This window comes from Falco rusticolus, chromosome 14 (genome assembly GCF_015220075.1).
Source record: "Falco rusticolus isolate bFalRus1 chromosome 14, bFalRus1.pri, whole genome shotgun sequence".
Lineage (NCBI taxonomy): Eukaryota > Metazoa > Chordata > Aves > Falconiformes > Falconidae > Falco > Falco rusticolus.
This window is the reverse complement of record NC_051200.1, coordinates 19,916,240-19,938,567: the sequence shown is the minus strand read 5'-3', so window position 1 is coordinate 19,938,567 and position 22,328 is coordinate 19,916,240. Positions and strand designations below refer to the sequence as shown.

Genomic DNA, 22,328 nt, shown 5'->3' with positions numbered 1-22,328 from the left:
TCTTCCTTCAATCACATTGATAGAGCAGTATTAATATTAAGTTTGCTATGCCACCATACAATCAGATTTATCTCAGGGAACTAAGGTATTTTTGCAGTTGTAGCTGAAGTAGTATCCATCTCTCACAAAGTCTTCAAGATTTTGGCATTCTGCTGATAGACATTAACACTTTTGTCACTTCTGCAACCTTCTGTTCTTGGAAAAAACCAAAACCAAAAAAAAACCCACTGAAAAAAAGCCAGCTATTTTAAATACTTTTGTTTAGTTTTAGCAATTCTTATCTTTCTCACGAAACTTTTGAAGAAACTATATCTGTAGGATAAAAATTGAAGAAATCCTAACTAGTCTGTAATCACAGAAATCCTAAATTATTTTTAAGGCTCTTTTACAAACAGCAGAGGTAGATATTGTTCTTCAAATGACCTACTAAAGTTTGTAAAGCTAAATCATTTATAAAGTAATGCAGCTAAATTCAACTTATATTCATCTTTGAAGTTTGCTTCTTTTATTCAAGATCTGAAGGAAGACTTCACCTGAAAGCTTGTTCTATTTTTCACCTGAAAGCCTTTGTTCTCTTTTCCAAATAAAATTGTTTATAAGGAAAGATTACCCAAAGAAAAGAAAGAATACCCTCTGCCAGGAATCTTATCTTGAAATAGAAAGATTTTAGACTCCGAAAGATTATGTTAATGTAACAGCCATGAAATTATAATCTGTGGAACCCAGTGTAAGAACATCGGAATAGTCCTCCCCAAGCAGAGCAAGGCTCTGTGTCCTTCTGTCTTTAACAGGCAGTCATCGATGGGCAGTTAGGAAAGACAAAAAATTTACCAAACCTATGTGACACTTCCTTGGATTTAATGGATTTGACTGTTTAGTACCCTGCGGTGGATCTTTTCTAAAGAACCTGTTGCTGCTGTCTTGCATATTATTTGACCAGATTTAATAGCCGATCTGTCCCACTCAACTCCCTCACCCCAAAAAGCAGCAGCCAGGCAGCTGTCATTACAACAGGTATAAGAGCTGTAGGTATTACTCATCGTCTGGCAGAATAAAGAGCAGTGAAGAAGCGAGGTCTTTGTCAGAAGTACTAACGCCATTTCTGTATTTTATGTTGAAGAGAGGCCAGGGTTTAAAAATGACTCTTCATATAATGTCCAGCCTTTAACTTCTGTATGCTGAAGAGCCAATGAATTTCACTTGTGAAACGCTTTAGCTATAGAAAGACATAAGGAGTAATGTCATAGGAAATACATTACAGAGCATTAAGTAGTCTGCGTTGCAAAATCTAGGGAGTGTAAAGGTGACCTTAAATACATACTTTTCTTTCCCTATTATTTCTTCTCATTCTCTCCTTATTGCAAAGCATTTTTTTTCATGACTATTTGTTTCAGGTGCCTAAATCATTGAACAGCAGTTTTTCCAAATGTCGACAGTGAGCTAATTTGCTTATGAATTTTGGCAGAATCTGCTGTTGTACAAGACATTTCCAAGATTGGTAATCAATTGAGGAATAAACGTAAATAAAAACTAGCTCAACAGGAGAGCAGTTATGTACTCATACCATCGGTTAGCAACTATTTGCCTGATGAGAGTGATTTCTGGGCTGTAGGTATTTACATCTCAGGGAAGGAAAAATGAAAAGCATAAATAAAAAAGTCAACAGAAGACCAACAGCAAGAGTCTCTGAATACTGCAAGCTGATATGGATTGCTCCATAATTTTAAGTTTGGTAATCACTTTTTTTTTTTTTTTTCCACAGAAAATAGCAATGTTTTCTTAGCCATCTCAGATTATAGAAACTGACTATAATGTCAGTTTATGTAAGTTCCTATGAGCTATATATATTAAGAGGTAGAATAATGAATAATCCAGGTGTTCACATTATACCTGCAACACTGCTAACAGTCTTTGACAACAAAATTTTAAGTACTGCTGTTAATACTGCTAGTAAAGAGTAGGCATTCATTATACAAAACACAATGTTCCAGAAGACATTTTACCAGAGTTATTTATTCTGTACAAAAAATAAACTGTGGGAAATCCTTTTCAATTGCCACTATAGTAAAATTTCCTATTGCTTTTCAAAAGATAACAATATTTTCCCCATTTTTGGGCTGCCACATCACCAGCATAAGTTGTTATTACTCCATTGAAGTGAAAGGTGAATTAGTAAAGGGAAATGACACATCCACAAGCAGCAATCGTGGGCTTTGACCAACTCCTGCTCATTCCATTCAGTCCATTTTGACTGCTACTGCTAGTAGACCTTCAAATATATACATCTGCAAAACCAAAACAAGTATGGATTCAATTCTTTACCAAGTGCATAGTTTGAATATCAGGTTTAAAATGTGGACGTAAATTCACGTATATTATAACCAGTATTGTAATCTAAACAAGATAATAATCTTACATCACTCTAATATCTGAGCACTCTCCTAGAGATGACTGATCAAAAAATTCACAGAACCAGACCTGCAAAATTATCCAGGTCAACTGAGAACTGGAGAAACACTAGAAGGGAAATTCCCCAGACATCAAAGTAAAGGAAAAAGCTTTTCTGGAATAAAAGGCCAAGCGTAGTAAAGGAAACTTTTTCTTTCTATGCTTTGCTGAGATTTTATGATAAAATTTTCATACTTGTGGACATTTTTTTCAGTTGATTTGTGAAAAGCAGTTTTTTGAATACTAGTAATGGTGCCAGAAGGCTGTGCATTACTGGAAGAGAGGAGAAAAAGTAGGCAAAGTCTGAGATTGCAGTAGCTACAGCAGAGTAATTTGTGGAACTCCGGTGCATGTCTCGCCTGTTATCCATTCCCTGCCTTTAACCTGTTTCCTTGCTCATAAAGATTTCAACGACGATAGTTGCTTGCAAGGATTACCACACATCATTTTCTACTGTACAGTTTCTTAAAACGGGAATCCATTCTAACATGGAAGAAAAAGAAAAAACCTAGAGCAAGCCAGCCAAGAACCTCCCATTCATTTCTCCAGTAGTTTTTTCCTACGGAATATCTCTCAGGAAGCTCTCTCAGAGCAGTGACACAACAGTAATTCTTTGTACCACTTCTGCCATACCCAGCACCTTCTGACCAATTGGAAGTATGCTCTTAAGAAACCAACCCTCAGAGTTTCACATTATCTGAACTCTGCCTTCTAACTGTTTGCTGCCAGACGTTGGTTACAGAAAGCAGGAACACTCATCAGGGGAAAGCAAACTTCCCAGACCTGCCACTGCCACGCTGTTTGGAGGCCATCACCACACCACCCAGCTGGCATCTTCCTACATATATGGGAAAAAAGACTGTAAAAGAAGTAACTTCTTCACATTTCTAAAGATGGTCTGTCTGTTCAGATTTCAGCACTTATTTTATCAGCATTTCCTTTGTCATTTTGGAATTTTTGGCTAAAAAGAAAAATTATTATTCTGAATAAAAGATGTCTGTTAATTGGGTACAGGAAATGAATATTCATACATGTTTCCTTAAACATCTGTACCTGTTGCCTTAAGTAATTTTTAAATTACTTAAAAGAAGTCCAGCTAACATCTAGACAGAAAGGAAAGTGCATTCTCCATTATCACAAATACCTTACAATTCATTAGTGACCTATCTGGATATTTTTCACCATTATTTCAATGCAATTGTGCTGGTGGATGCTGCAAAAGTGTTCAAAAATGTGATGTGTTCCTGAACTACATTCACAGAAAATTACAGCACAGTACTGTAGCAGGTCATAACTGATAAATTTAATCAAAGGACTGTTTATCTTTGGTTTCAATGTGAACACTGAAGAACTTATCTGGAAAAAAGTCAGGGAATTTTGACTGCTTGAGGGGTACATTATATTATTTTATATTTTTTGGTTCTGGTGGTATTTTTTTTCCCCACTGAAAATTGATAAAATATTGACAGGTGTTCTACTGAGTAGAAGTTAAATTGTAGTTCATTCACAGCATTTAGTATATTTTATCCAAATTATAAATATTTTTCCCCCTGGATCCAGCTATCTCACTTTTTGCAGTCACTGTTACATCTTATAACTGTCTTATAATGGTATAACTACCAGGGGTAAGAGTTAGTTGCATGTCAAATCCAATGTGTACGTGTGTGGCATTTCATAGATCATTGAAACAACTTTACGTAGGGAATGGTGGGGAGCGGGGGAAATCACTCGGAAGACTTTAAATGTTGAATTATTCTAGTTTTGATGGTTCAACTACAACTTTCAGTGATACTTTAGGTGTCTAGTATTGTAATTCAGTATTCTAAATAGTGGTAAAGTTTCATTCACCTTTATTCAGAACATGTACAAAAATATTCAGTGAATTAGATCTTAGGGGTGTAGGAGGGTTTCACTCTCACCTAATGAGCAATCAAGTAACCTTCTGCCACAGAGCCCCTGCCATGTCCTGCAGCATATTCCACATACACCGGTTTTATTTTTTTTCCCTGCAGTGAACCAGATTGTGTTTTGTACTCTGAAGAGTGTGGGAAATACTTTCAACCTAGTGAAGAGTATTTGACTACTACTTCCTAAGTATCTTCAAAAGAAATATTTCTTGTGATATAAATGTTAAGACATCAACCAGACAGAGCTGTCTGTGACTTTCCTTATCCTTTTTTGGTTACTCACCAATTGCTGCAGTGAAAGGCTGCCCAAGACCTATGAGATTCCAAGAGCAAGTCATGGCCTGAACATGGCAATAATAACAAAAAGAGCCTCTGTGTTTGAAATATTTTGGTGTTTTAAACGTTCCTACTGATACAGTCCCCTTCACTGCAAAAATTATTTTGGTTGCCTCAAAACATATGCTTTGCCAGAAAAATCCGAAACCCTTCAAAGACTTACTTCCTCCACTCATTAGCTAAACTCTATTTTAACACTGCGAATTATCATAGCCCATTTTAGCATAAAAAAAGAATACATAACGTAAGCCACTACTGAAGGTAATGTAACCTGCTATAGTTTATTTTAAGAGGAAGCAGAAACATTCAAATATAACCTATATGTCTAGAAAAGTAACAAACATTAAACACATACAGTTATACGCTTGTTATACAAGCCGGCCTGCCTTGTCCCCCATTTGCAAGAAATGCTGCTCTTCAATTCAGAATTCCGTAAGTCTTACAATAACATCTTTGCTAGAGGATGCCCACAATAACCTAAAGACAGACTTCTAGAATTCTGAGCCTGTAAGGAAATAATAAAAAATTAAAAAATCCAGATTCCTGTGCAATTTGTGTTCATAATTCAAAACAACTTGTATACCCTTATTGAACATGAACTCTTAATGACACCTCCTTTACAGGAAAGTAAATAAACAAAGTCATCTCAAAGAGGTCTTGAACCCCCTGGTATTATCTTTTATAGGTAGAATGGTACTGCTCAGCAAACATGTCCTGTAAGACATGCTGTCTCTATAAAATCTCTATAATCCTTTCCAAGCTGAATTGCCCCTGGCAAAGAAGCATTGGGAAATGACCTCAAGCAACTGTGCCACTGGGACCTGTCATCGTTTGACTACGACCTAATAAAATTTCAGTCTAAGGCAAATTGTCATTAATTTTATGGCTCCTAGAAGACTAATATAATACATATAACTTTTAAGTTTATATCTATGCTTGCTGAGCTAAATCTTTAATTGTAGCCCAAATCAGCCAAGCACTTAAACAGATGCTTTATTTTTGAGCATTTAATTCTACTGACTTTGACAGGTCTATGTAAGTGCTTAACATCAGGTGTCTGCTTCATTGTTTTGCAGGACTTACATTAAGAAAGCTTACTGCTTTGAAGACCAATCCTTTCCTACAGGTTTTTTTGTGGGGTTTTCTTTTTTTGGTTTTGTTTTTTCTTTTGGGGTGTGTGTGTTTGTTTGGTTGTTGTTGTTTGGTTGTTTTTTGGCTGGTTTATTTTTTAATAAGAAAACTAAATTGAAGCACAAATATCATTAATGTAAAACTAAACTAAAAATAATAACAGCTTTCTTACCTTTCTGAAATTATAATTGATGTTGTGAAGTTGCTGGGTACTTTCTCCTTGTACTGTTTAGCTGATGCAACCTAGACCTTTACTTGTAAAGTAATCAGCTTTTAATTAAGCCAATGAGCTTTTTATATTACCCTAATGCCTGTAATAATTGTTATGATTCCATTACTTTCTTTGTTAAACACATTTGTAGTTTTAAATGACAGGAAGTCAAGCTAGCAATTTGTAAAGATGTGTGAATAAGGAAATTGCTCTATTCATATGTTCATAATGAACAGAGAGATAACATAATAATGCTTTGTATTCTCTCACCCTCCAACAAGAGGAAAGAAAAGCAAAAGGAGGTGGCCTGGATAATTTCCTGTAACCCTCCCTTTGTTCTTAAGCCTTTTTAGCAGTTTTTATTGAGGAAGGCAAAGGAAGAAAAATCATCCAGACCAAGCTTTGAACATACCGCTTTAGTAACACAGCTTCCAAGAACAAGAAAAAGCTCATTCATTAGAAAGAAATGCTGGAAAAAAGCCAATGCACAACCATGCACATTACTGCAGTCGTTCTGTACCACATCATACCACTACTACTCCATTTAATATACTATTGCTGAAATATGTGCAAAGCTAAGTTGTTCCAGCCTTAAATTATATGTTACGTCAATCTGTTTAGCTATGTCAACATTGTAAATAAAAACTATTTAAGACACCTTACTGTTCAAAAATCTCACTGATTAAACAGTGTGGAAGCAAAAGATACAGGTGCTACTGAGAGTTGCTGCTTTCCTTGGATTTTAAAGGCTTCATAGACACACCTGCCAGAGGACACAAGGGAGGGAAGAGAGAGCCTTATGACATTGGCAGCCTTGTCTTTCCCAGGTTTCAGACCAAGCTGCATACCCATAATCACAAAAAGGGTTCAGCTGCTCCACTACCCTTGCATCATCTCTCCCCACCTAATGAACTACATCTGCCCTTTCTGCCTTGGTTTTCACAGATCCTTGAGATACCACTAAACAAATATTTAAAGGAGAGGGGGAAATAATTTTTAGTAGAGACCTTATCAAATAAAAGATGATTTCTTAGTTTTTTAAGGAGATTTTATAAGTGTAGATTGCTATACAAACAAGTTCCTTGTTTTTCCCCACTGTTTATAGATAGACCTTAATGCTCAAACACTGCTACTAATTATGTATAACAGCAGATACATGAACATATATTCATGCCAATTTGCTCACTTTAAGTGTTGTTCATCTGCCAAGTTCTGTCAAAATTTCAATTTGAACCTGAAGAAATTTTCAAAGATAATCTTATCAATTTAATGTAGAACTAACAGGCAGGAGAAACAGAACAAAAAAAAGAGCAACACATCAGAAGTGAGACTCCTTACTGCACCCAGGTTTCCTGGAACTGAATATGTCTCAGCAATCTACTCGAATTTTATGTCACCCAGTTTGCCTACCTGTTACCTCCCCTTACCAAGTTATTTATTCTAACTATTTAGGTTCACTTTTGCAAAACAGGTAATTTGTTAGAGAGGGTAGGCAATTTAACCCTATATTACATTAAGAATTTCTTAGGCCCAGCATAGCTTTTCTGGATGGCATTTCTTCCTATCACAGCATCTGACTTTTAGGATTGTCAAGTACCTTCAATTATAATTCAAAATGAAAATTTGTATTTTATGTTTGGCATTATTCTATAATTATGTGCTTTGCGAGAACTTTATTACAATAGATTAAATACCAAAATGAATTTGTCACTTCACAATTTTATGGAATTGAAAATTCCTGCAAAACAGTAACAGTAAGATTTATGTCAGTTTACCAGGTAAGGAGGCAACATAAACTTTCTTTTACATCAAAATTTTTGAGGTTTTTTTTTCTTTCTTTTCTTTGGCATCTTTTAACTCACTTTAAGATACATTGAGACAGCACAAACCAAACTCACCCCCTGACCTTCAAAACGTAAAATATATTTATATTGAAAATATTTATCATGTCATTTCAGTAACATGGATCATCATAAGACATGAATGGACCTGACACACGTGAATGAGGCATATCACAAAACAATACGTTGCCCAGAGCCAGTTTGAAATTTCAAAGTATCTTAATTGTAAAATTGATTTAAAAACAAAATATTGTTTGTGGTAACACACTATCAAAATCTTGATGATTAAGATTTGTTTTCTCTTTAGGAAATTATTCAGGGAACAGGCTGACAAATCTATGATATTATAAATATATTCCAGTTGGAATATGTTGGCATTTTTGTACATCTGAGAACTTGTTAGATTTGGCAGTACTTTTGGGTAGCATAAATGTTGCCAGGAGATTCAAGCAGTCTGGTTTTCATTTGTTTGATGATCTTTGTTATTTTGTTTCATTTCTGTCTTGGTATCCTTAAACTAACTCTTTCCTTTGTTTGTTGAGTTTTGGTTTTTTGTTGTCTGTTTATTTTTTAAACCTTAAAACATGGTAGTTTGATGTAAACTTCCTTTTGCTTGTAAACCTAGTTCACATCCCTTCTTAAATATGTATTTCAACACCCTCTTAACCTGTCTGTACCAATACCAGCTTTTTAAATGGAAAAGTAGTTGCAATATGCTTCAAGCAAAATTTTCAATGTTTTGTGTTGACTTCAAAGGCCATTTCAAAACTTTAAAGGTATGATTTAGATTGATTTGAAATAGAGATGTTAATATATGGTTCTAATGTTAATACATGGGGGTAAGAAACAGTTTTCAGAGAAGTGTTCATCCAAATGCTTCTCTTTGAAGGGACAAAGTTGGCATATTCATCACAAAATTTTTGTGATGTACGTAGTTCTTCTATAGCTTAACGTGTGTTGTGTGCAGGAGTACTGAATTAAATCTGCTTGATATGTTTTCACCAACAGTGAGTATGGGCAAGTACTCATGGGGGAAGGGAGAATCTAGAAAGGCTGGTGTCATTGTGACTCATGACTTTAGTATGAAATCATGTACTTCACACTAACAAGTCTAAAATCAAGATTAAATTACAAGTTGCTGAGTCTCCTAAGGAAAGAAAAATACACATTTGTGCTGTTTTTAAAGCATAATTTCCACATTCATATGTACATCTATAAGCAATAATTGTATTAAATTCCTGTTTATACATAGAATATTTGTCTTTGTTTCTCACCATCCTAATTGGCAATACATTAATTTTTCCCAAGCTGAGTCTGTTTTGCCTGTGACAGTGACTGGCAAGTGATCTCTCTGTCTTTATTTCTATCCCAGAGCTTCCCCACCCCCCCCACCCCCCATCTTATTTTCTCCTCCTGTCCTATTGAGGAGGGGTAATGAGCAACCAGACTGTTGGGTGTCTGGTAGCCAACTAAGGTTAATGTACCACAAGTAGTCATCAGCTTTAACCTGCAGTTCATTTGATCCCCCCAAAATATGAAGCTGAAGAAAAAAGAAAAATCTTATATAGAAGAACACCACAAATATTTCCCAAGGATTTGGTTCATTAATATTTTCTCTTGCCTGAGAACTAAGATTTGTATCCAAACATTCTACCAGAAAGATAAAAGTTCAATCTTTTTTTCAGTGATGCATCTTCTCAAATAAAATCTGTGATAATTTTAACCAGTACTGTCACATTTATGCAGCTGGAATACTAAATATTTAAATGTAAACATACAAAATATTTAAACGTCTTTAAAACATATGTAAGATTCAAAGGAATAGCTAATTAATGCTTCTTATAAACTACTATAGCTTTTGTATGTACAGCTTTGAACAGAGAACACTTCCCTGCAACTCTACAGTATTTGCACCCCTGTTCTGTTTTGGCATTAGTAATACTTTGTACTCTGAAACCATCATTTGCATATGTTATCACAACTTTGGTTTTTAATAAACACTTTTATAAAGCAGGCATTGGTGCAAAGATCACTTAAACCTTAAGAAAAGGAGTTCTGTGGTTTTACTAATGCCTTGTGCATAGATTGATTTCCTTTTATTTGGCTTTATTCTCATGCTTGCTGTTTTCATTTAATGTCCCTAATTCTTTTCACCTTTTTCCAGACACCCATAATTTTATTAATTTCAATTTTATACCCACACTAATCTCCTTGTTCTGTGATGAAAACTATTTGTTGCACCTCAAGCAACTAATCCAAGAAGTTCAAGCAGGATTTAACCATGAATTTAGCTAGCAGCATGAAGAAAAGGAAGTATGGTTTGGATTTATTCTTACCTCTCCTGCATAATTTTCCTATATTTCTTTCTGTGTTCAGTAAGAAGCTCAAACAAATTTACTGCTGATATTGGGATAGCTAACCCTTTATATTTACTTAGAGTAAAACAAACAATCTTTTCTTATTTGCAAATATTTTAGCTTCTCTTAAGTTTTACCCATGCAAGCAATTTTTCTGCTTTGCATCGTAAACATACAGTGATGTATTTGACCTTAGCAAAAACAAACCAAAAATAGCAATAAAAAATACACTATATGTCGTAAAGTCCCAGAGATATTAAACTTCAATATGTTTTAAAAAAACTATTGTGTTTTTCATTACTCAGAAATATTAGCCTCTTCTTACTCTCACCAGTATATTTGGGGGTGAAAATTCTCTGGCAGACTATTAGCACTGCTTTTCAAGTGTTGCATGTTTTCTGTGGTTATGTCCTGAAACATCCCCTGAGTGTTCATGGTGTGATGTAGCCACAAGCATAAACTGTACTGGTACATTTTATTTACTTCCCTTAGAGGTCTTGGAAAAGACAACCATGTCCCAACAGATACTTAATGACAGCATAATCATTCAGAATACTGGTGATTTATCTCAATTAAACACTTCATCTCTGAATTCAATTCCAGAATCCAACTTTTAAGTATTTATACAGTTGTCCTTACTGCAGTTTCTGAGTGTCCTCATATAATGTTATACATCCCCATAACTACCTTATCAACTAGGACAACAGACAGATCTTAAGAGCATTATCCACAATCCACATCGACTAGACCTAGTATTTTCTTACAGTATTGTCAAAACCTTGCAGAAATACTGAGCTGGCTTCTGCAGTAGAGGTGCCTTCTTTTTTAAAGAAAGCCTGACATGGTGTTGGATCCAGACATCCCACATTCCCCAGCGGCGATACAGCAACAGGCAGATCTGCAGGCTAAAGCCCATACAGAGCCATTTTCCAAAGTGCATACAGAAATGCAATTGTGGTCATGAAACTGTGGTCAAACCCGCAAATGTAAACAGCTTAGACATGTTGGAAGCTATATACAGAAATACACTCTAAATTTATAGCACATTTATCTAATGTCTATCATTCTAAAACACAAGCTGGCACTTGGCTTTAGTTAAGGTAGCAGCATTATTAAATGCTATTAATGTTATTAAATCTCCAAGCAGTGGCAGTCCCTCGGATCCCTGGCCGCTGCCTGAAAAGGGAAGGGCTCAGCTGAGAGCTCAGGGTGTACAATCTCACTCTCCTGCATGACAGCAGGAAAAATGCAAAACCTCTCCTGCCTGCCTGAGTTGCCTCTTTAGACACAGAAAATTTGTTTTTTCCTCTTTGCCGTTATTGCTATGCTGTAAAATATATTAAAATATTTACATCACATTAAGACACAGTAATTTCTGGTAACTGATCTGAATACAGAATAGGCATATCAGGGCTGAAGAGAGTTTATAAAACTCTTGTTTTGAGTGACATGTCACTATCCACTAATAGATATTCAAGACTAACTCCTACAGGAAATAAGATCTGAGATTTTTGTCATTATATACAGAAAATGAAAGTGAAATGTTCAGACTGAGTTTAGTATTCTCTGTGCTCCTTCACAGGGGAACAGAGAATAGAATTAAAAGGGATTAAGATCCAGTAGCAAGCTAAGAAACATCTGTCTATCTGTCTATTTATTACTTCTATGATGGACACTCTCTTACCTGCTCTGGACATAATTAAATTTCTGGTATCCTAGAGTTACCAATATAAATATCTTTTTCTATTGTTGAGTTCATTGACTGGTGATCTACACTGAAGTCTATAGCTCTATGCTGCATCTCATTCATCTTCATGTTTCAATTCATTAATTTCCCATTGAGCAATTTTGTTGAGTACATATCTAAACCTATAGGCAATCTACTTGTAATTTCATACCTTTTATATCAGGGTACCTGTCAATTTTTTAACTTATAGCTTTACAAAAGTCAGAATTAGATTTCCATGCTAATAAACAAGGATTGTTCTATCAATCCCATTACATTCCTCTATAGCAGCATTTTTTGGCAACTGTGTATGCAAAAACTGATCACAACTATTTATCCTAATGTATTTGCCTATTATGACATTTTCTACTTCATGATAGGTCAGGGATTTGTCACCATCTGTATCTATTCAGTCACCCTCTTAATCCTGTGGAACATCCTGCACTGGATGGGAAGGTTGCAATAGCTATATGGAATAGTATGTTTCCAAAGAATCTCGGGTTTTTTTGGTTTTGTTTTTTAATACTTTTCCCTATCTAAGGACTTCTGAGCAAACAGTAAAATCCCAGTAAAAGCAGCCATTCCACACATACCTCCAGAACACCAGTAGACTATAAGTGGTAGTACATAAGCTGTCCCACTATAAACACTGCAACTCAGAAGTTCATTTGTCCCATTCTGCAACACAGCTACTAAGCAAGTTCAAATGTTAATAAAGGTTTGTTGGTCTAGAACTAGAATTCAGATTCTAAAGCATCTGTAGCCACAACTTCAACAGTGCAGAGTTTACCACACTTCTGAAACTTTGTAAGCATTTTATAGACAAATGAAATGTGGCTTTGTGAATTTCCAAATTTAATACTTTTCCTTCTTGCTAATATTCTACCAGTCTAGCTACAATCAAAGCAGAACTACTTCATTTTATCTTATTGCTAATTTGCCTAGTTTATTTCTCAGCTTCCTGGTACCTAAATTTGCATCGTGTCCTATCTCAGCAAGTTACTCAACAAAAGGTAAATGTACTATATCTCTGCATATGTATAAGATGCATCTGTATTGTCAGTAGCTTATACCCAGAAGAAACATCATCACCAAACCGAGTCATGATTGCACATACTCTCCTATTATTCTCTCTCTTGCATGACAGAAATCCAACACTACCAAAGTAGTATTTCCATCTGTTGATAGATTTCTAGTATTCCAAGAGACCTTTCAATTTCAGCCCATCATTACTAGAACACAGACTGTATTTCTTACATTCCAAACACAAGCGCAGTACCAATTCCACTGGAATACATCTTGGTAACATCGTATGGTCACAAATAAAAGTCCTGAGACCACAACTAAAGGAGGAAGGGACGATTAACATGGAAAACATGTAGGAGGTGACATTTCAGGAAGGACCTTTTTCTTTGGCTACAGGAGAAAAAGAACCAGATTTTTTTTTTTCTGCAACAGACTTCACAGCTTGAATAGAGCCTCCAATCTTGAATATGATTTCTAACATCCTGTAGATTTTGACAGCCACATTTTATTTTGTATTTGTATAGCTTACATGTAGAAAGACTATCAGTTACCACGGTGCAAGAGTGCTCAATGGAATGGGCAGTAAGAGGTGTCTCTGTCAGGCACTGTCCTGCAAATAATCCATGAGGGAAGTACTACACTATTCAAAGCACCCACTTCCCCTCCTCCAAGCTCTGTAAGGTCACTAAGGGATTGCTTGAATCACTATCACAGGATTAACAACTGACCATTAAAACAAGGAGGTGTATTTTATTTTGTACTTTTGTTTTGATATCACACTAACTTTTACAGTTATCTCCCTTCTTAGTACATTACATTATAATGGAATAATATGTGGCAAAATTAAATTTGGTAAGAACGCCCAGCACTTCTACATACAAGAGATACAGTTCTATGTGGGAATACTCTTCTACTATTTTTTTCATACTATTCATATTGTTCATACTGATTTTATTGGATAACAGCATCTGGAGAACTGTTAAAAACAGCAAATTATAAATCGTATCAAATTACTGTGCAAAGCAGTTGTCAGCAGGTACTGGAACACTCTGAAAAGACCTCTGTTTTTTTCCAGCCTTCCTACCTAAGCAGACACCAAAGAACATGTCACACCATTTGTTCCTTGACGCCTGTTTCTGTTATGTGTCCATACTTTGTCTCCCCACAATCTGAATGGGTGCATATGGACACCATTACTCTTGATTCATAATGACAGTGTAGAACCAGAATGTAAGAAATCACTGCTCATGAAACTCACAGGAAGAAACATTTTAACAAAAATGTTACATGCATATTTAGGCTGTGAAAATCTACTGTTTTAAGCAATTCAGGTAAAGTTACCGACAAATAACAAATATAACTCTGCTAATAGTGCTACTTTTCCTTTCCAGACTGTCATCAGCTGTATCAATCTCTGCCTTGGTCTGTGATGTCCAAGGATATAGCCACAGCATTAAGTGGAAAATATTTGCTTTTTTTTGCTGAGATAACAGCAACAACATGAATTTTTCATTAATGGCATAATAAAACCTCACAACTCAAAACTATACCTAAGTCCAGCTAAGCTGATTTTAATGGTCAATTTACAAAAACATTTATTGGAATACCAAACATGCCACCCAAACCCCAGTAATTTTCAAGGTAATTGCTCATTAAATCATAGACATGAAAACAAAACATTCCAGTACTAAGCAAACAAGTTGTGAAGGATTTTCATTCTTCCAGAAAAGATTTTCATCACCTGTCCTTTACCTTTTCTCTCATACTTGCATGTAATTCAGAGGTGGCAGCTACAGCTGCCAAAACACTTTTGTTAGTCTGGAAGGGAGCACTTGATTTAAAATTGAGGTTGTATCAGCTTTTTAAGTAACGTTGAAAACTGGGACAGATGTACTTATACAGTACTAGTCAGAGAAGCATTGTTATTACAGTAATAGTCACTGAACATGTTTTTGTAACTAAATTTCAATCAAACCATAAATGTTACATTTCCTATGGATTTCCACAGGTTAATGAATCAACATCCTAGAAATGACACGATAATATATGTACTTGTCAGAATATACACCGAATCACAGTTGTCTTTAACCACCTCCATTCTATGACAATCACAATAATAACCTATTACTTTAGTGACTTCTCCCAGTGTTAGCCTATGACAATGTACATTTTTCATGCCTGATGATTCATTACAGAAATGTCACAAAATATCTGGAAAGACTATGTTTACAAAAAGCCATACTGACTGGATTGTGAGTCACAAGTGTTTTGTTGGAGATACTGCCAAAGAAAATGTGGTGTTAGGTTTAAAGATGGATTTAAACAATTTGTATTTTCTACAGTAACTGCTTTCTCATAAGCTTAGATAAAGTTAAGATGGAAACAATGCAACTTGATAAGCAATAGCAAAAACGTAACAAGAACAGATTCTCTGTCTCCTATGAAGCATTGCCATTTTTGCAATGTGAAGTATCTCTGAAGGTAGGTAGTGAAATAGTCTTTGCCAGTGTCAGAATTTTACTTTGAGGGTTTTTCTGAAAAGGTTTTCTTCTAAAAAGAAGTGTTTCTAATAACTGAAATACCTAACAATAGACTTTCACAATGCACTATATTTCTATACCCATTACATCACAGCCAACAGAAATCCTTATTAGACCTATATCTGAATTGTAGAACTGCTAAGAGAGTCAAATTCCCAAATTTGTAATGCAAAGACAAAGTAACACACAAATTCATTTCATCACTTCTCTTGCCTTCATTCCCTTAATTTTCAATGTCTGATACATTGTCTACAGGAAAGTTGAACTAAATGCACAAGCACATTTCTATTAAGGATATCCTCTTGCTAAAGGGCAGTTTATAAGCCGTAAAGCTATTATTTCTCCTATGAAAATGAAAGTAGCTTGCTCGCTCTCTAAATAAAAAAAAAAAAATTTAAGCCCAGATGCTTAGAACTCACTGCTAATGCTATGAATGAAAGCAGTATGTCTATACCCAGAGAGGCTACAATTTATGATACAAATCTGCTCAATTCTTTGGCAGTATGTTGCAGATATGTACCCCGTCGCAAAGGACAGATTTATCAAGAGGACGCAACAGATAATGGGTAAATTCATTAAAAGACAAATTTGTGCAGGTTAAAGTCTACCTGTATCCTTTAATTCCTCTATATTACATTTGTAAGAGAGTAGAGTAACAGGATTTTTGTTTTATCTACCTAATTAAAAGAATACGTCACATATATTGGAGACATCTGCTAAAATATCCTATGTACTTTTCCTACATACAGTGTCAACGTTAAGTGTAAGCTTACTTCCTCAAGTGTAGTTGCAAACATTTAAGAAACAAACAAACAAACAAACAAAACAAAACAGAAATTCTAAGGTAGTATCTGTGACACAGAAGCACTGTGGACACTGTGGAGAAAAACTGAGTTTGGAATAAGCAGAAGAGGGCAGCATCTCACCACGTTTTACAGTCTATAGGCTTGGTTTCCTGAAGTTGAGATGTATCTCAAGAATAATTTGTTGAATGCTAATTTTGTTCAAAGATGACCTATATTTGTTAAAAATTTCCCTTTTGTTAATGCACAATATATCATCTTGCTAGTTAGGCATTTTTTTAAAAAAGTCCTCTGTAAGCTAATTGCTAATAACAGCTGATAACATTTGTAAAAGCAAAGTAACTTACCTTTGTGCATTCAACCACAGCTTCCATTTTACTTTGGTAAAAATGAACTTTCTAAATGGAAGGCGCAGTAGTAATGCTTGAGCTCAAATGCAGAGACCAAACAAAACACCAGCTCCAAAGTTTCATCACACAGCTCCTTCTAATATTTAAGTAATCATTTAAAATCATAGAGAACGTTAAGGTCATACGTGACAAGTATAACTAAAATAATGAAACTTCTTCTGTGCAAAGCCACCTGTATGACACTTCCATGCTCCTAATGCGTACAGTTAAGTGTTCATATGTAACATATAGGAAATTCATAACTATGAATGTTCATATTTGTTACATTTTACATTAAATGTACAGGTGTTTAAACAGTTAGCCACTGATACTAGTAAGTGAAATGAGATTTTTGTGAAATAGCAACAGAATCTCAAATAGTGGATTAGAGAAACTGTAATATCTGAATTATTTTTCTAAAGAAAAAAGTTACTAAACTTGTAACATTTTTAAGACTGCATCCAGGTTTCCATGTTATACGGTTATGTTCCTCACAGACCTTGAATTGACTATAAACTCATTCTCTTAGAATTCTAACTTCAGATGCGAACAGTTGTACTTCCTGATAACATTTATTACACATTTTGCAAAATTCTCTCATCTGATTTTATTTGCTTAATCCACATTCCCATAGCTGTCTTGCTATAGGAAGCCAATTAGCAAATTAATATTTTCAAAAGCAGCAGTAGTAAATGAGGTTGTAATAAAAATTACATTTGAAAGAAATCAGAATAATAATTTTATGCTTTAAAATCTTTCTAACAAGAATTAATGCCTTATATGCAGATGAATTTGTTTACTTTGTAAGTTAATAAGAGTGGTGTTTGTTTAAAAACATGAACTATGGCAAAATTATGAATCTGCACGAATGACCTCCCGTACGCCACATGAAATAACTTCCACATAATCTGTGATAGGCTATGCAGTACACTGAAATTTCTAGAACTGCATGTGAGAAAGCTTCTTGCAGGATTTGTTTCTAATAACTGAATTAAGATTGAACAATTCAAACATTCTTAAAATCACAGGCACATATATATTTTAATTTAAAATTTATATTTAATGAAAACAACGTCATGATGTCAGAAAGCCAGAAAGTATTTCAATATTGTTATAAGAAATGTGTTTAACACAGGTGAGTATTTTAAAAGATTAGAACAGGTATCACTTAAACCAGGAAGGTTCTGCTGGTGAAGACTTTTGCCTTTGGAAGCTGTTCATATAGACTTTTGGCCAGTGTGCACCATTTTGCCCAGCAGAAAGCAATAAGAAAAAATAAATGATGAACTGATACTGTGCCTTGTTATTCTGGAGCAAGACTGTCCATGTGATGCCACTGGGTCTTAGCCCCAGTCACTATTCTTCTTAGCACCTCATAGCTATTGTAACATGTCAATCAAGAATTAGGCTATCCTTCAGCAAGAAAATTAACTTCACTGTTAATATTCAGTTTAATACAAAAAAATAAATAATGCAATTCAAACATAGCTTATGCAAACGTAAACTATTGTTATATGATCATCAAAATGCCATCTCCTCCTCCTTCCAACCATTCAGCTGAGGAAGGGCTCAGAGGCAAGGTGGGAATAAAACAGTTTCTGTTAGTACATCCTGTCCAAAACAAATCTCTGACTTGAAATGTGAAACCTTTGCATGTGTGTCTGTGCCAACAATGTATTGCTACATCCTATTTTTGTGAAGGAAGAATGTTATTTATTTTTTACCTTAACCCTGGTTATGGCGAAATACTGCAAACTATTCACGGGGAGAAAGTAAAATACAACAATGAATGGGAAAATGTTTTGTATCTCTGCCATTCAGATCCGTAGCTTAGTGTTAAGGAAGAATCATATCACTATCAAACTGCTTCACATCATATTAATGAACAGAGTGCAAGACAAAAACTTACGTTCCGTCCATGGGGACGATTTCCCCTTCATGTTAGGATTACATTTCCTTATTCCCCACACCCATATCATTTTTTTCTGTGCTTGATCATTGGTTTTGGCCTTCATAAATTCATAGCATTAAAAATGTTTAATTGATTTTTTTTTTCCTTTTTGTCTAGAGAAATTATTTAATTTTTAACTACAATATGAAACAATTATAAAGATGTATCTCCAGACTGGTTTTTTTAATAGCATTAATGCTTTGTCAGCTTTCTGTTATAACATTCAGGTACATTCCACTCCTTGCGAGCATCAGATGAGAGAAGCTATACGTCAGCCCATCATGTATTTCACATGCCATCTGCAAAGCAGTGCATAATGCTCCTATTTTCCCTAGCTGGTAAGTCAGGGAGCTTCAAGTCACACTGGGGAGTCTCACGGCCCAGCCAGCTCCTGAAGTAGCAGAGAAGCGAGAATGAGCAACTGAGGTAACCCCGGCCTGGCAGCTGACTGTCCCACTGCCCAGGCCCCTTCCCACAGCTCCCTCCAGCAGAACCAGCCCCGGCCCCTCAGGGAAAACCTGCCAGAACTGGGTTCTTTGGGTCCACACTTCACCGTGAGAGTCAAGGCACCAGCATCTCCTGGTTTGCTTTCTTCTGTTTGTGCTTCTCCAACGCAAAAAAATGATTTCCCCCCCCCCCCCATCTTTTCCAGGATATTGTCATTTTCTTTATATCTCTCTTTCAAAGCTAAAAACAGAACCTGCAATCCCTTCTGCCCTTCCATACTTATACAGGTCCCATTTATGTTCATTACAGCCATGTAAAAAGTATGTGAAAACATAAGATATTTTATAGTGTCTGCTGAGAAAACTTCCAGATAGATGGACCCAGCAGAGACACCCACAGGGAGTGGGTAGGAGTCACAGAAAACAAAATCCACCCGTGGCAAGAGAAGCAAAGCTCCATTCTGCACTTCCAGTGGAGAACAGCATGGTCCTGCTGGTGACCACTCTGGAAGGCTTGCCTCAGGCTCTTTTGCAGATTTCATATTTATGCTATTTTAAGGTAATTGCAATGCATTATTTACCTTGTTTGAAACTTTTCTGAAATTTACTTAACAAAGCCATCCAGTATGAATCACTTTTCCTTCTTCCAACATTCATCTTTAATGTGCTTCTCCCCTAATCAAATAATCAGTAAGGACACGAATCTTTCAAGTAGAATAACCTCATTTGTTTGAATAACAAACAAATTAAAACAAATACAATTGGAATATGAGGTAACATTTATAGAATGTAGATTATAAACCTTTATTTCCCTACACACACAAAAAGACTAAATTCTGCATTGAAACCTATTTAGTATAGAATTTCTTCTTAACATTTAAAATGGACATTTACACTCACTAAGGGATAATTGATTAATTGCTTCAAGAAGCAAAAATTTAAAGTAATGAAAATGTGACATCCTTTTTTACTATTTTTTTCCGAGTGGTTCTTACTGGGAAACAACCATCAGATATTTCAATTACAGTAAAAGTATGGTATTAACAACTACTTTGTAACTGGAAAACATTGATTTCTACAGAAAGGTGGTCTTGGAAGAGAGGAATTTATCTTAAAATTCCATACTTGAGATCAAGTAAGGTAGAAACAGGTGGTTTCCATAATGAACTACCTTATTATCTGTTATTCACTTATTCTATGCCAAAATGCTTACACCTATCACTTGTTTAGTTTGTGGTATCCTTTAACATTCTGAATTTATGCTAACAATGACATTATCTCCTATTTCATTTAGAAGAAAGCTGTGTGTTGCTTTTTATGTGTAAAACAGATGGACATAATATGAGCAGGACACTTGATAGTTCATCTTATGACTATACTTAAACATGTCCCAGAGCTTTAAGGAATATCAAAAAGTCTGGGCTGTTGACAATATACTAAGAAAGTTTGATAATTCCTTTCCATTCATTTCCAGTCACCGGACCATTTCAAACACTCAACAGCCAGAGGACTCGCTATCACAGCACTTCACAGCCTCACTAGCTATGTGATGACTAGGTATTGACCTTTCCAGTGCCCTTTGAGGGACATTCCCAGATGAAGGACTCTCATCCCAACAGAACCATTTATGAAATAGGAAAATACTTTTTCCTTTGGACCCATGGGCAAAGCTGAAACTGGAAAATAAAGGATCAGAGAGGGCTGTACCTAGAGTTTCCCAGGACCTGCATAGCTAATAACCGTCACATGATTCTGTATTGGAAACTTGCTGGCTTTTGTTTTCCATTTGGTGTTCAAGATTCAGTATATGCTAAAATTTTGCCTGTTTATTGCTGTTAACAGAAGATATTTTTTTTAGTTTGTTTTTGTTACTGTTGTTTTAAGTGTCTTCCATATTTTAGTTTAGTTTAAAGTTGACTGCATAATGTTCATAAATTTGTCACGGCTTAATGACTGCAATTATAATAGGGGCATTTCAGTTTTTAATACCCCCCTTGCTAGAGGCAGCATATGTACTTTTTTTTCCCATGTTTTATTTCTTTCTTTTGTCTCTCATGTCTGATAGCTATTATGGTTACAATTTTAAAAATAAAATGTTAAGTAGGGACTGAGGATAAATAGTGGCTTAATTAAAAATAAAGGAAAGAAAACAGTATCTTAAGATGATTATAAATTCCAGCAGGTTTATAAATGATATTACAACTGGTAATTACATCTGCTATTGTTACCGAAATCTTGGAAGGATGAACTTATCGACACCAATGTGATGCAGATAAGCAGACACTTCTTTATTGACGGATGGATGCGTGAGTGAGTCCTCTCACAATCAACGCACACCAAGTTTCAAAATCATACAGCATATATAGAACTTATTCATACATATTCATTAAGTATTCATGCATAATCACAGTATTTCCTGAAAATCATTAACATACTCTCCTCCCATATCCGATTCTGTGCAGTAAAGTTTAGAAAGGTCCAGAAATGGGTCGAGGGTACGATTTGGGTAGGTGGTATATGAGTCTGTGGTCGCGATCTCCTCCTGCTGGAATCACCTTTTACTAAAGTTCACAGTTTCTTGGCAGGTAACTACGAGTTGTTCCAGTCGACTCTCCCCAGTTCCCATTAATTCTATATTCTGACATTTCAATACACTTTCTACATACAGAAACTAGTCAAATACAAAAAAAATCTGTAAAATCCCAAATTTGTTACCTAAGTTTTAAACAATGATTCTAGCCCATTCTTCTGGCCTTGGTACAGGGCTGTACAGAGGATTTCATAGCAGCTTTTGCTGTGCAACTACAAGTTTCATTAAAACATTTCTTATTCCAAATGATTTTATAAAATCAAATAAAGTAAATTAATTCTAACTTATTAGCAGATCTGTAACACTATAAGCTCTTCATTAGAGTTAAAAGTCTATTGAACACGGCCCTCTGGCTTTATGATGAAGATGCACAGTTACCTCAGAGAAGTCTAAAGGCACAGAATTTACATGCTTAGTTTTGGTTTGTTGTTTGGTATTTTGTGTGTGTGGTTGGTTGGGGTTTTTTGTTTGTTCGTTTATTTTGGGTGGTTTTGTTTGGTTTTGTGTGGGGGTTTTTTTTGTTTGTTTTTTATAAATCACTTTTTTTGTCCAAAGAATTAGATGAAATAAGTCTGGGACACAAGAATTACTACAAAACTTGCAGCATGAGCAGCAGATTTAAACAG

At 35.3% G+C, this 22,328-nt stretch overlaps 1 long non-coding RNA gene across 1 annotated transcript; it reads right to left on the bottom strand.

Moving 5' to 3' along the window:
- Positions 1–1,343: 1,343 nt before the first annotated feature.
- Positions 1,344–21,407, bottom strand: LOC119157315. The gene is made up of 3 exons (XR_005107488.1): positions 21,326–21,407; positions 13,641–13,648; positions 1,344–1,354 (listed from the first exon to the last, which is right to left on the bottom strand). It is a non-coding gene; the product is annotated as an uncharacterized LOC119157315 (long non-coding RNA).
- Positions 21,408–22,328: the final 921 nt, after the last annotated feature.